A 13884-nucleotide genomic window follows, 5' to 3' on the forward strand; every position below is an offset into this window, starting at 1 on the left:
TAAGAAGTAGAAATTGGCATGGCTGCCTTATACTTATCTCAGGCAGAGAGGGTTGGCTTTGTGGAACTAGCTGATCAATGGCCTGATGACTTGAGTTTGATACTTGGACTCAAACAGTAGAAGGAGAGAAAGCTGTTTTCTGATCTTATATGCTATAGTGTATGTGTATTCCCCCCCCACACACACACACTCACATACCTACACACAGCAAGAGATGGAGGGAGAGAGGGAGTGATGGAGGGGGAGGGAATGAGAGATAATAACAATTAAAGAAGGATTTTTGTTTTTAAGCATAGAATCACAAGCCATAGCAAGGGCAGCAAAAACAAGGGCGACCAGAATGTACTCCTTGCTCCAACATTTAATCTGGGAAGCTGCTAAATTAAGAAATGCGCTGTCAACTGAACATACTGTACTTATCTCTGTAAGGCACATGTAGTAGGTATTATATGAAGGCTCAGTGGAAACCAACAGTGTTTTAAATGCTTCATGAGTAAATGTGTTTGAGACTCCCAACATGACAGCGGTGCACACACAATGGAGGGGAGGCATCATGTGACAAGCCCACAGTGTTCATTCCAGCTTCGCCCACTTTACAAAAGACAGATGTACTCTTTCAGAGACATATTTTATTTAAGATGTTTAGCTTAGATGTTTACTGCTCAGTCATGCTCACAATGCAACTTTAAATTCTATGTACATCCCTGACCATAGCAAGGTCTGTTATTTCATTTGAGAACTTTATAGGTTTGAGAGCATTCCTGAGACTGCATTTGTGGGTGTAAACTCATCATTTAGGCAATGATCATTAGATCATACCTCATCTGGGTAAAAAGGAAATATTTTATATCGGACTCCACAAGTTCTCCCAGAAAAATAAATTTTCAGTGACTCGAATCTGCAGTACTGTCAAGTGGATTTAGAAGAGAGTGAGGGAACCCTAAGCAAAGGGTAGTGACAGCAATAATAATGATAAATTGTAAAGCTTTGAGTTAGGATAGGCATGTGCACTGGGGTGCTTTTATTTAAGATGCCTTTGTAATTTGAAAGCTGCAAGAAGCATCAGGGAATAAGCATGTAGGCTGTAATCTGAAAGCTTTTTGCAGATATCTTGGTCCTTGGTGGATGTAATTGTATGTTGTGATTATTATTTAATTAAGGACAAAAATAATCATCCTAGTAAGCCTGCAGAGTTTGTCCTGTCAGAGACATCTCAAGGACCCCACTGGTCATGTATCATTATCGACGCCAGGGCTCCTACATTGCCAAATTTTACTAATTCTTAAGTTTTCAAGGTAGATAGAAGTCTGAGTACTGCTCAGTTTTAGCCAGGAGCTTTAATGTTCTCTAATAATCAAATTGCCTACTGTTGGATTTCTAGGATTGACTCATAAGTGCTGCAACATTTAACCAGGCTCTGTATCACTTTAAGTAGTCTTCATGGACATGAGAGTGAACTTAAGATAAAAACATATTCAAGAGAAGATTGACTATACAATTAATGTGTGTATGCAAATTGTCTTTGGTATGACTGCATAATTTGTAATGGTATTCAGCTTGACAATGTTTACACTTGTTAATGACTTCCTTTATGAGTGATAATTGATCTACTTCATTATCATATTAAATCCTTGATCATATGCCATTAGGTTTGATGTAATAAATGATCTGGGTGATTCTTAGTGTAATGAACTAATTAGACTAATTAAAATCAATATGTGTGCCAATATTGTACTTTGAATCCAAATGCTCTTCTCACTGTGCTGGCTTAGAATGAACAACTCCATAAAAAGGATCTAATGCTGATTTATTAGCATTTGAGGAACATGAAGCAGAATAAATTGCTTGTGGTAGTAGAGACAGCATTAGTGTAGAATAAGCTACTAAGTTCATTGTAGGGTCAGCAGTAAGAGTGTACTTACACATGTACTGATATGACACCTTAAACCTCTTCTTCATATATCAGAACATTCTAGCAAATGTGTTTGGTTTAAATGCCAGCTCAAACCCTCTCTACTTGTTTCATAAGTAACAATGCAAAAATGTAACCATCCCCTTTAGGCAATCAGTCTGCCACCATATTTAAACTCACACATTACGTTTGATAATTGAGTTTCTGTAAGACTAAAGAGTTTCTGTAAGACTAAAGGAAACACACTCTAAGGCACAAGATAAAAGGACTTAATGTAGTGTTACAATTTTAACGTGTCTGTTATTCTCTTGGAGCTCTATAGAAATTATGAATGATACTGTTAGAAAGTTGGTAAGTTCTTCAAAATTAGTTTTCTCTCACTTCTTGAAGATGCCTTGCCTGATCAATCTCTAAGATTAAAGCAATCCTCAAATCCTTAAATACCCTTCGAGATGATTTTTTTAATATAAAAACTCGAGTTCTGTGATTTTTAGATTGTTTAATAGTGGTAAAATTTCTAAGGGTTAAACTAACAGAGCTACATGTGTAACCCTATGGAGAGCTACTGATCTCTGAACACAGAAGGCATGATTGTTTTACTTTTCAGATTTCACACAATTTGTATATTGGTCAATATTTATCATGCAAAATAATGAGTTCATTACAAAGTTTTTATACAGGTCTTTAGTGACTTTAGTGGTTTCTTCCAGAGGTGATAGATTTGTGTTTTCTAAACTCAGCAAGGCATGTGCATGTATAAGCTCACAGAAGATGATATAACAAGTACAAAGCCTAGCAACTTCCAGGAGAGGTAGAATCAATTTTCTTCAAATGTCGGGGACCTGGTGGTTAGCCAACCCACTGGGGAGGGCTATACATTCAAGAACATAAGGAAAACCAAAATTGTATTTGATGACTTGATGGGGTATATTTCTAAACTTACCTGCACAAACAAAGCTAAGTGTACTCAATAGGATGTATATGACTGTACACACACACACACATATATGTATATATATACACATATATGTATATATTATATATTATCATACATATGTGCATGTAAACATTATGTACACACAAATATATGTTTACATAAATTTATATTTATACACACACATACACACACATATATATGTATATATATATACATATATATATATATATATATATATATATATGAGCGATAAGCAGGAGATCATAAATTTGAGAATGGGACACAGGAACACATGGAGAGCAAGGGAGGAACAGGAATGATGTAAATGTCATACTCAGGTATAAGGATCTCAAAACAACACTCAGAGAGAAGAAAATTCTGGCTCGGTTTGGAAAGGAGAATGGTCTGGGAGGAGGTAGAGTGAATGTGATAAATTTCATTGTATGAAATTCTCAAAGAATTAATAAATATGTACTTATTTCTTTAAACTAGCAGTGCTGCTCATCAACAGCATAACTACCTAGCAGGTGAAAGATCTGCTTTGGTCCCCACAATACTAAACAAAGAAGAGTTTGGCTAATTCATTAATAATGTGAACAGTGTAGGCCTAGAGAGTCTAAGTTATTTTTTTATATTATGTAAAAATCTAAGAACTATTCCACTTTAAGACCTTCTAACATATGCATACTCAGTGGAACACAGATTTCAACCCATAGATTCCAATAATATTTATTCTATAAAAGAAGTGTCATTGACTACGTTTTCCTGTCGGGAGAAAAAAGAGAGAAATGGAACTCATGCAGCCATAAACCTGCAAGAAATGCTCTTATATCCTGGGGAAAAATGTAGTGCCTAAAACAGCTACACATAGACTTCTTGTTTTGTTAGTTACCTATTGTTTTTGGAAGAAAGCTTGAATCCACCCAGCAGGCAGAACAAGGAGAAGGGGAGCATCCTGTAGCAACCCTCACCCTCACATTGTGTTAGAATTTGTGCATTTGTCTTAGGATAGTGGCTGTTCCAGCACTGCCCCTTAAGCAATGTCCAAGATTATGGTTATGGTTGTCTTGAGACCATCAAGAGACTACAGCCTCCAATTTTGATATCCTTCAGCTTTGTGATCTTAGCAAGCACACACCATAGAATCTAGCATCCCTGTGCTTTACAATATGATGTGTTAAGCTTTGTGATTAATTTGATCTGGTTAAGGCACTCTATTCCACCTACCATTGATACTAATGTTTCAGCTTTGTTTTAGTCAGCATTCTAGGGACACTATGATCACACCAACTCTTACAAAGGAAACCATTTAATTGGGGCTTGCTTATGGTGGGGAGCTTGATAATATCCTGGAAAAGTAGCTGAGAGTTCTATATCCTGATTTGCAAGCAACAGGAAGAAAGAGACTCTAGGCTTGGTATGGACCTTTGAAACAGCAATTGTCACCTCTTCTATCACCCTATCCCTAGTGACACACTTCATTCAACAAGGGCACACCTCTTTTTCTTTCTTTTATTGTTTATTCCTTTTTACATTTCAAATGTTATCCCCTTTCCAGGTTTTCCCTCTAAAACCACCCTATTCCATACTCCCACACATCCTCTGCATCAATAAGGGTGCTCCCCCACCCACCTACTCTCTCCCACCTCCCTGGACTGGAATTACCCTACACTGGGACATCAAACCTTCCCAGGACCAAGGGCCTCTCCTCCCATTGATTCCCAACAAGGCTATTCTCTGCTACTTCTTCTGCTAGAGCCTTAGGATGCTCCATGTGTGTTCTTTGGTTGGTGGTTTAGTCCTGGGAGCTCTGGAGGGTCTGGTTGGTTGATATTGATATTGTTGTTCTTCCTTTGGGGTCGCAAACCCCTTCAACTCCTTCAATCATTTTTCTAACTCCTCCTTTGGGGACCCTGTTCTCAATCCAATGGTTGCTGTCAGAATCTGCCTCTGTATTTGTCATGCTCTGGCAGAGCCTCAAAGGAGACAGTTATATTGGGCTGCTGTCAGCCAGCACTTCTTGGAATCAGCAATAATGTCTGGGTTTGATGACTGTATATATGTGATGGATCCCCAGGTGGGGCAGTCTCTGGATGGAAAGGTACATCTCTTAATCTTCAATAGTGCTAACCCCTAAAGACTAAGTATTTAAATATATAAGCCTATAATAGTCATTCTTAGTCAAGGAAGGCAATATCCCCCCCCCCCCCAGTGATATTTTATCTGTTGAGAACAGAATTTCTGTCTCTACCACTACCCTTCCACCACCCCTGAACAATTCCTTGTAGACGTAACTTTTTTTTTTTTTTATTTACTGCTAAACAAGCTCACCCTTTTTAGTTCTACTGAACTCTGGCTGTCTATTAAACTCAGTTTTTCTGGTTCAAACTCAACTCCAACTGACTGATTCAGTCTGGCCCCTTTCACTTCTCACTGAATTGCTTTATTTGGCCTCTACCAAACTCTGGCAATTTGTTCTAATCTTCTGGCTGTTTTGTATTCCCTGGATTCACCTGCATCTGCTCACCTGCAGTGAACTGCATGAACTCAAAAAAAAAAAAAAAAAAAAAAATGAACTCAACTCCACTGCACTGTGTCCCAACTGACTTTGTCACTTTGTCTGCCCCTCACTTAGATGTCACTTTCAAACCTATCTGCTTCCTTCTACTATCTAATCACCCCTGTGAATGTCTAGATTCCAGCCGAAGGGATTAATGACCTGTCTACACTCAGCTGGATAACATAGACCTAGGTCTTTGGATTTGATCCCTTGAAAGAGCAGTCATGTTGCTGAATTAAAATCTCTTTTTAATTCCTCACAGTTGCCACTACGGGAATTAATGCTACAGCAATGTATGGCAATTTAAAATACTTAGATATAGCACACACTAGCTCAGTATATAATATTTATTAGACTCAGACTCTATGTTCTTTCTGTATTTGTTTACTTTAGATACATATCCTCAACTTTTCCCTTCTTATGATGGCTGGCATACATTTTCCTCCTCATGCTTGTCTCTATTGTTTTCCTCTGCTATCTCTTGTTCATGAGATCCTTACAGAAGAGAGGGAAGAAAGGAGCGCTGGCTAGTTTTATATCAACTTGATATAAGCTAGAGTCACTGGAGTAGACAGAGCCTCAATTAGGAAAATGCATTCATACAATCAGGCTGTGGAAAAGCCTGTAGTGTATTGTATTGATTTGATATTGATATGTGAGGGTCCAGCTCATTGCAGGTAGGTCCATTTCTAGGCAGGTGGTCCTGTGTTCTATAAAAAGGCAGTCTGTGCAAGCCAGGGGGCAGGGCAAGCAATTCAGTAGGAAACCTTACTTCACAGCCTCCACATCAGTTCCTGGTTCCAGGTTCTTTCCCCTGTTTGATGAGCTCCCACCCTGACTTCTTTGATGATGAATGGTGATACGGATGTGTTAAGCCACACAAACTCTTTTCTCCTCAGTTTACCTTGGTCAGTGTTTTATCTCACCAATGGTGCTCTAATATGGACCAAGGGTAGGAAATATTTATGTTAATAAATGTTTATATTGATGTGGTACTATACAGATTTTTTAAAATCTAAACAGGCACATACTTATAGCAAATTAACCATCTGTTTTGTGCTTGGGCATCTGCAGAAATCAGAGGATCCATTTTCTCTACCTAAATATTTAATGCCAAATAAGTTGACTCTTTCACTTAAAAAAAAATCCCTGATTTGTCTTTTATTTTTAATATGGTGTTGGCACAAAGTGATTACTAGATGTTTTAGTTTGTTGAGGACATTCTCTGCCATTCATATCCAATAGTGGAGGATAAGTCTAATTTAAAAGATTGCAGTAATCCATTTATACCACCTTGCTCACAAAATTCCACATTGACACCTAGCTAGGAGGGGTTTACTTAAAAGCACATAGGTTGCAAGCTAGAGGAGTCTTTAGCTCTTTGAACTATTCTTTGGTTGAGAGCAGTTCACAGAGATGTGAGGCTGATGCCTTCTGTGCTGTTGCATTATGAGAACAGTGAAATATGATCAGTGCACATAATTCATAAATTCATGACAAAATTGTTGTACATTCTCTATCTTAACTAGTAAAATTCATTTGCATATTCAAGCGTGCTTGACAAAATAAAATATACAACATGCAGAACATAGATGATGAAAGCCATGATTTGAAATCTATGTAGCAATGAATGCAGAGATAAAAACACACCCTTGTTCATAAGAAAGCTAAATGATAGAAAATCAGGAGCCTCCGGAGAAATGTATTTTATCTTATATCTGCTTGAGTCTGATTTATATGCTTGGATTTGTTAAATGTTTGTGAATTTAAACTATATATTTCTCTAGTCTCATGGTACGTTGTCCTAAATTAAACTACGAAAAATCATACATATTTACATTAAAAATTACACAAAATTTTTAATTTTCAATTGTTTTGTACTATTTATATTTATTTCTGGCCCAATAAAAATGCACAAGTGTGTTTGGGATTTATAACTAATTTTGATTTATCTATCGCATTTTTAACATTGTGTCACTGTCCTGCATATGACATCCTAAATGTAAACTGCATTTATAATTAAGACATCCTTTATTTTATCCTGTGTTTTCCACTCAGCATACTACGTAAACATTCTATGTGACAGTAGGGACATACTTTATAAAGAAGTGCTAAAATAACAAACATTTTGGCAGTATTGCATACATTGCAAATAATACTTTTATTTTTGAAAATACTGTATTTATAACTATTTGGGTTTTCTTTTCTACTCTGTTACTTTGTGAGCATTAAAAATTACTTTTTAAGTTTCTTACTAGTCACATACCCTTAAGGGATTTTGCTTAATGCTTCCAGTGAGTGAAAATTGAATCCTATGTCATCTGCTTTTTTTCTTTGGTCCTTCACAATGACTCTGCTCTTAGGAGACTGAGATAGTCTTATATTGTTATCAGGTTTGTCCTTTTATTTTACAATCTGAGCATCTAAAGGACAGGAATCTATCTGATTATTTTCATTGCTACTTTTGATATTTTTTGGTGGGGGCATCTTATTTGGTTACTGAAATGCTACCTTTAGAAATAAATGATGTGTCTATGTGGTACTATTCACATGTGCTGTGTATGTGCATAAGTGTATTGCTGTACCCATGCATATGAGCTTGCATGTGTACACCTAAGGTTCATGTTATGTTTCTTTCTTCAGTGAATATCCATTTCTATTGTCTGATAAAGTTCTGTCACTGAATTGGAAACTCATCAATTAGACTTGACTCTGTCCCTGAATATGATTAACACATGTGTCTCAGGATAATTGTAGGACTCAAGGAAGACTCAGTTTGTAATGAAGTGCTATAGTGCTATAGAAATTAGTAGTAGTAATCATTATTAATGATACTGGTCTTTCCTAGTGAGCTTTGAAATTCACACAGAAGTCTATTCTCACTTTATGTAACACCTTATTTATTCTCAATCTCCTGTGTTCAACATTCTCTCAAATACCAACATAAATTAAATATGGAAATCTAGTCATTTGTAAGCAATCTCAGTAGTGACTTTAAAGTGTGCGTTCACCTTTCCCTTCTATTTGATACATGACTCCACTCATGTTTCTGATAATAGTGATCTAAATATTTATCTTAGTTCCACTGGAATCATTCGAAGTTATACTCACATATTAAGTGCTGTATAGCAACCCAAGTTAGGACAATTGGACTTCATTCCCAGAAGTATTGTGAGGTCATTCATCTTAATGCCTTATCCTGTTCCCAGGTTTCAGCTGCCCCATCCTCTCCAATTTTGTCCTACAGGTTTTACAGAAACTGCCAACTATTCAATGGTTTCTCAGTGAAATTCTTCCTATAGCTAGTTAGTTGTTGTCATGTATGACAGAAACTCATTGTGATGTCATCTGTATATCAGTTGGTACTATATTTTTGGCCTCAATAATGATTAGTATGTATATGATTTTGAAACTCATTTCTGTATACTCGAAAGACTTTTTACATTGTACTTTTGAATGTGTGCCTAAGTATATAACACTGAATGAATAATTTAACAATATGTGATGTTGGATTGCAGTTGAAATAGCAGAAACATGAACTATAAATTATATGGCATCTTTCCTGTGTCATTTATACAATAATATCTTTCTGCAGTCATACTGCAGAGATGGCAGGAAAGGCATAATTAGAAAGGGAGTGCATTCTACACCTCTCATGTTTAATAACACTCATGAAAAATTGTTTTCCCAAGTAAAGAATAAGAATGGTTTATTGTCTAGTCCATTCAGGTTTAGAAATGGCTTCTATTTCTGAATAATTCAAATGAGATTATTATTGTTGTTTGCTTGTTTAGCCACAATTTTCATACTACATTCTTGTCAGAATTTGGGAGGTACTTTCTAATCCAAATGGTACTCAGTTGTGACTTCTTTTCTAATCAGGCTTTCGTTTTTGACATTTTCATGAATGATGCTATGTTATCTTGTTTTAATGACTGTGGGTCTGTGTATAACAAGAGAGGGAAACAAATCATCACCTAATAAATTATGCTTATAAATTATGAACAATGAGAGAGATCAGAAAAAGTAGTCATTTCATCCGTAGGTAGGCCTGGTTTCTGAAAAAAAAGTGAATAATTTGTCTCTAGATTAGATAGATGGTGTTTTCTGGCTTTTTAATGACCTGGTTTGGGAATGTGAAGAGATTTCTTTTCTCTTTGAAACTACACATTAAAATATGCTGCTCGAGTTACAGAGAGCCCTATGGAAAAGTTCGGTGATTTTGTTTGCTGCTGATGCCGGTATGCTTGTCTGGAATTACAGCCATGTTGTGTTTATTTGTGTTATGATTATTAGCATCATTATTTTAAATTTGTGTCTCTCTGCTCACAGACTTCCCACTGATTGGTACAGTGTGACAACAGGCAAGAGATCCAACAGCACTAAAACAGCCGTCATCACCACTGGGATGAGAAACCCCTCCTCTTTGCTTTTTGTAACCTCCCTCAGCTGGACAGTTTTGACATCTGCTGGTTTGGGACATGGCTGAGCAGCTGTCAGCAGTAGGGTAGCTGCGTTCAGCAGCAGTTGGAGGGATGGCAAGATGCCAGCTTGTACCATCTGTGAGTCTGACATTTCATTCTAATTAACAGTAGGGTTAATTGTTCTGGCAGGCTCAAATGTAGTGTCTAACATTACCCAAGGGAAACATGTACAAGTGCAGGAGTGGCAGGGAGCTGGGGACAGCATAGCTAACAAACCCATTGAAGGAGAGTGGTTAACAGCTCCTGACGATTTTACTAGCTGGCCACTTGCAATAAGGCAGAGGTATTTTTTATTCTGATGAATTATGCCAAGGCTGTAATGATGTAGAAAGAATCAAGCTTAGAAAGGCTGAGACTGCTGCCTTAGGGCAATTGTGAGGGAACAATTTGCATGTTATTACTGCATATTCATACCTAATTGTGTTAGGCTTTGCTAATAGAGCAGAATGACAGTATGAAAAATCGAGCAACTGCTTTAGAGGCAACAAAGCCACTGTTTTTTTCCTCCTACACTATGAGTGCTGAATGATCATTTAGACATTTAGTTGCTCAATATGACAAGTCTACCATTTGTTAGCTTGACATATTATAATTTATAAAGCAGTATTCTAATTTTACTTTTAGTTTATTCTTCTCATTTTATACAATATTCATGATAGCAATTTGAATGGGGATATTCATAGCTATTGTGAGGAGTTGAGATTCAAATAAAACTATATTTTGTATGAAGCATTACCATTGTTTTATGATGTATTAATTTTAATGTTTCAATGGATATTTTATGTTAATGCAATGTAAACCAAGGGTTGATGAGAAATTCTTATTATGTGGGTGCTCATTTACACGGCTATAGTTACTGTCTCAGTGCATAAAGGCCTGCTTTTCATGTGACATGGACAATGGACAAAGAAAGAGTCAGGTGGTATGGAACCATAGTCTGCTTTTTTAGAAAAGGACAATATACAGATACATGGAAGTGAGAATCTGACTCTATTCCCTAAGAAGGTAATATTCTTAAGAAGGATAAAGCACAGCTGTATAATTTATCATGTAGGCCTATATAACATATTTAGATACCTTTCTATGAAAGCCCAGAAAGACAAGGAATTTTTTAAAATAAGAAGGTAGCTCTAGAAGTCTGCATTTAAAAATTCAGAAGACAGATCTTCACTTGAATTTTATTTATTTGAGATTTGCAAAGCCACAGTTGTAACTGAACGATGCCCTACTTTGGAAGGTGTTCAGCCATTCCTTTCAAGAAATGAGTCAACTCAGTTTATAGTGTTGGCTCCAAGAGACTCAAATGTGGATAGAATCCATGAGTTGGAAAGAATTTTAGTAGTTTTTCTAGTTAATTGTGTTTTAAGTATCATTTCTTTTGATTTCAATTTTTTCAGTGTTTGGCCTATTAATGTAATAATCCATATAAGCTTGTGTTATGCTTTGTTGAAAGGGGAAAAAAGTGCCCATATCATCATTCTTTCTGATTACCTCCTTATAACATTAACACTTTTTCTTTTTTTATGATTTTATTGTATATATTTTAGTTACATTTCCAATGTTATCCTCTTTTCCGGATTCCCTTTCATAACTTCTATACCATCACCACCACCCCTGCTTCTATGAGGGTGTTCACTCACCCACCCACACAACCCCTCCTACCTCCCCAGGTGGAGCCATGTGTCCATCCATGTGTACTCTTGGTATAGTGGTTTAATCTTTGGGAGCTCTGGTTGGTTGGTATTGTTGTTCTTGGGATTGCAAATCCGGTCAACTCCTTCAATTCTTTCTCTAACTCCTCCATTAAGGACCTTGTTCTTAGTTCTATGGATGGCTTCAAGCATCCACCTCTGTATTTGTCATGCTCTGGCAGAGCCTCTCAGGAGACAGTTATATCAGGCTCCTGTCTTCATGCACTTCTTGGCATCAGTAATATATTGTTTGCATTTGGTGGCTGAATATGGGCTGGATCCCCAGGTGGGGCAGTCTCTGTATGACCTTTCCTTCAGTTTCTGCTCCAAGCTTTGTCTCCATATTTTTTCCTGAGGATATTTTTGCTCCCCCTTCTAAGAAGGACTGAAGCATCCACACTTTGGTCTTCCTTCTTCTTGAGCTGCATGCGGTCTATGAATTGTATCTTGAGTATTCCAAGCTGTTTGTCAATGTAGAGTGGGATAGGTTAAATAACTTGTAGAATAATGTCAGTTCTAACCTGGGTTTAAATTTCAAATCATGGTATCCTATAAATATTGCATTTTTGCATATTAGTTATGTAGTCAACCATTCTAAGATTACAGGTTTAACACACTATGACATCACTCAGTTATTATGCTGCTATTTGTTAGTAATTGCATGCTTTGAATATAAATGCTTAGTTCCTCACATGTATGTGTGGGGTGGGGCAGAATGCATAGCATTTGTCCTGTTTTATCATGTGGTACGCCATTACCCTGGGAAATAGTCTGTAACTGATATAGCAGCTATAGAGCCCCCATGAGTCTTCAGCATCTGCCTCCCATAAATACTGTAGTTACTGGTCCATCTGGACATACTTGGGTTTTCTTTAACCTGGATACTAAGGTGAAGTGGAAATTTATGATTTCTTTGGATGCTCAATTATATCATGTAATATTTTGCTGAAGCAGACAGGTAAAAGGATGTTTTACTAAAGCAGATGCAGAAGAGAAGATCTTTTGCTGAAGAAGACATGTAAGATGACTTATGATATTTAAAAAGAATATAAATATAATCCCAAAGACAAAGTAAAAGGGCTTTTGCATTGGTTCACCTTGCACCCTGTCTCTGATCTTTGGCTGTCACAACTTCAGTGAGAGTAACTGGCCAAAGAATTTGCAATATCCTGGCTGCATCCTCCCACACTGAATTTTCATGGAGTCATACCAACTTGGTGGAACTTAGAGTTTCCTCTGTATTCAGCTGCCACTATTGATTCATGTTTGGTGCTTGCTAAGTAGACTGGACTGCTGATATCCTGACAGCAAAGATTGGGATCTCCCCAAAGAACTACTTCTAAACAGGTTCACAACCTCCATTTTCTATTAAGATTTCTTTTCCCTTACCTCTGGTAGGTGGACTAGAAGGGAGGTTGAAGTGTTAAAGAACTCTTATTAATGTAGGTTTTGGAAAATCTAAGCCTACACTAAGGCTTTGGGCACTTCTTTTGTGATTAGAAATCAGGGGATTCTTGTCTACTGAGCAATCTCCTAAGTCCTTTCTATATTATTTGTGAAGTTTGTTTTAGTGTGTCTTGTAATTGAATCTTGTAAGCAAAAAGAATTAAGTAATCTAATTAAAGGAAAAAAATATACTATAAAACCAATAAGCAGCTCATGATTTTTGAACCACAATCCTGATCTAGTCTCTTATTTACCTCATCATTACATCTATTGTTATTATTAATTGCAAAAAACCACATTTATTTTTCTTTCTCTTTCCTCCTGATGACTACTCTGTAACACAAGCATCCAAAGCCAGCCATCTCTCCAGGTAATTACAATGAAAGATGATACAGATTGATAATCATGTTGCAAAAACATTTCAAAAATTTTGCACATTACTTCATTTAACCCTTATGACAATTCTGTAATGGAGAAGCCTTTACTTTATTTTACAGAAAGAGAAATAGTAAGAGTAACACTTTTAAAAGTGTCATTTACTGCTGCATGCTGTGTTAAAAATATTAGGAGAACACATAAGAAAAATGCATGATAAAACACATCTAAGAAGAAATGCATATGATGTATTTTGAATGTCAAGGATGGGATTTTTGTAATAAATGAAATTTTAGAAGTGGTTGCTGAGACACTGTTATAGAGGACTAAGGATGGAAGCTATACTTATGTAGCTGAAAATTTGCGAATACATAAGAAAAATTAGTGGGTACCCTATTAGGGAGGTCTAATGGAATGCCTGCAGATATTTTATTTTAAAGGACTGTGCAGATTTGATTTACTTCCTATTGAAGAAGCAG

General features: G+C 36.6%; 1 pseudogene across 1 annotated transcript in view; it reads right to left on the reverse strand.

Moving 5' to 3' along the window:
- The window catches only part of LOC308430288 (small ribosomal subunit protein eS4-like), a 65350-nt pseudogene extending 55381 nt beyond the window's left edge, over window positions 1–9969 (reverse strand). The window contains exon 1 of the transcript in view: window positions 9740–9969. The product of the transcript in view is annotated as a small ribosomal subunit protein eS4-like (transcript). The remainder of the gene's footprint in view (window positions 1–9739) is intronic.
- Between the last annotated feature and the right edge of the window lie 3915 nt (window positions 9970–13884).

Source organism: Micromys minutus, assembly GCF_963924665.1.
Source record: "Micromys minutus genome assembly, chromosome: 15".
Taxonomy (NCBI): domain Eukaryota; kingdom Metazoa; phylum Chordata; class Mammalia; order Rodentia; family Muridae; genus Micromys; species Micromys minutus.